This window comes from Monopterus albus, unplaced genomic scaffold, assembly GCF_001952655.1.
Source record: "Monopterus albus unplaced genomic scaffold, M_albus_1.0 scaffold128.1, whole genome shotgun sequence".
NCBI classification, from domain to species: Eukaryota; Metazoa; Chordata; class Actinopteri; order Synbranchiformes; family Synbranchidae; genus Monopterus; species Monopterus albus.
Genome location: NW_018128008.1, coordinates 1180392 through 1182650, shown reverse-complemented (window position 1 = coordinate 1182650; position 2259 = coordinate 1180392).

Sequence of the window (2259 nt, the reverse complement as noted above, 5' to 3'; positions counted from 1 at the left end):
TCTCTGGTATCCTTGACCAGAAGTACCTAGTAGAAACTCATAAGCAGGCCTAAGCATTTAACAGTCTAACTAGACATCCTATCTCCACTAAACATTTCTAATACATAAAGTATCTATCCAATATCTATCTGACTAAAAATACCTAGCAATCTCCTCTGCTTTGATTTAGTAATATGAAAAGCATGGCACCTATGTACAACCACACTCCGTACACACAACAAACAGCACTGTCCATGATTCCCATTGAATGAACTGAGCTAGTTACTATATGCATCTTGGTCATAAATTCAAGTTAACCTGCATAGCTACACGCAGACAAATTTCATTTCTAAAATATTCAAACGATTATGAACAAATTTTTACGTAATTGTAATGTGATGTGTTTCTATAGAATACTGTAGCAGTGAGTCCTAAAACCCAGAACTGAGTAAACATTTTTGTACTTTTGGTTCCCTCGCTCCTAAGTCAATGGGTTTATAACTTTTTGGTTAGACAACTGAAATAAGGTCTGTGGTTAACACAAGGCCAATGTATTTTCACATTTTATTGTACAACATAAAATATGTTAGAACATATACTCCACTCATTATTTTTATTGTTTTCCATATGATAAAAAGGCAGTTGCTAACAAGTGGCTAAATGAGACTACAGAGGCTGTCTGGGATATTAAATGTCATCACAACAAACATGCAGACTCATCTACTCACTAAGAGGAAAGGATTTTGTAGAAGACGTAAGCATGATAAATCTATTTACAGGTTGGAATCAAATCATATTTTATTTGTATAGCACCAAATCACAACAAAAGTCATCTCAGGACACTTTACAAGTAAGGTCTAGACCTTACTGTTATCACTATTATTATAGAGGGAAACCCAACAAATCCCCCTCGAGCAAGCACTTGGCAACAGTAGGGAGGAAAAACTCCCTTTAATGGAAGAAACCTCCGACAGACCGACAGACAGAGGTGAGTGGAAAGAAGAGAGAGAAAAGAAGAAAAGCAACAAGACACAAAGAATCAAACACAAGGGAAGGCTCAGGGTCACCTGATCCAGACCTAACTATAAGTTTTATCAAAAAGGAAAGTCTTAAGTCTAATCTTAAAAGATGAGAGGGTGTCCGCCTCCTGAACTGAGACTAGGAGTTGGTTCCATAGGAGAGGAGCTTAATAACTAAAGGCTCTGCCTCCCATTCTACTTCTGTGGATTCTAGGAACCACAAGTAAACCTGCACTCTGAGAGCGAAGTGCTCTGATAGGATGATAAGGCTCTACGAGGTATTTAAGATATGATGGAGCCTTGTCATTCAGGGCTTTGCAGGTGTAGCCGGGTGGAAATGCACCGGTTAGACTTGGATATGGAAAAAGGGGTGCTACCGCTTTTAGAGAAGTAACCCTGGGAACGTAGAGGATGCTGGGTATCAATCCAGTGGATTCTGGGAAACAAAAAAAGCCATGTGTGTTCATCTGACTGACGCGGTATTTCAGCGGAAGATCTGTACCGGTTGTTGAAGGTAAATCTTGTACACCGCGAGTTTGTAATAACCAAATGTAAGTTGACAGTTGCCTAAGAGTGTTGTATATACGTAATTCTGTAAGTTTCATTTGTTTATAGCGATGCATATGTTGGATGTTTACAGATTTTAGTCCCAGCCTGTGACCCGTGGGATTTGCGGAGTGTGTCGTGCATCGATTACTGCAGACGGACTTTCTGTACAGTTAGGTTTTATTTTAACTCCGCATTCATTATTATGTTTTAGGCTAGCAGGAGAAATGTTACATTTCTGATGTCTAATGTATGTGCTCTTTGTTTGTTTGTACAGTGTGCCATCACAGTTATTTCTGTATTTTCTGTATTCCTTATTTCAACGGAAGAGCATTTTTTTTTGTTGTACTTCAAGGCAAGGGCGCAGTTGTAAACGTCCCGCACCGAACGAGAGAGGGACAGGGTTGACTGTTGTTTGAGTCATTATTTTGTTCCTTTTATATTTTGTCTGGAGAAAACCACAATTATTTATAGTCAGAATAAAACACCCAAAAGACATTGTTGTGTCCTGCGCTGGTTTAATTTCACCAGGCCACACAATTTTGGTACCAGGAGTGGGGTTCTGCATAATTGGTGGTTGGAAAGTGTAGAAGTAGGAAGCATAGTACAGAAATAACTGTGGTGGTGGGAACCGGCGGCACCTGGTGTTGGAAGAAGACCACCGAGGCCAGGCTGTTCGGGAGGACGGAGTTACGAGACCAGGCCACGGGAGGAC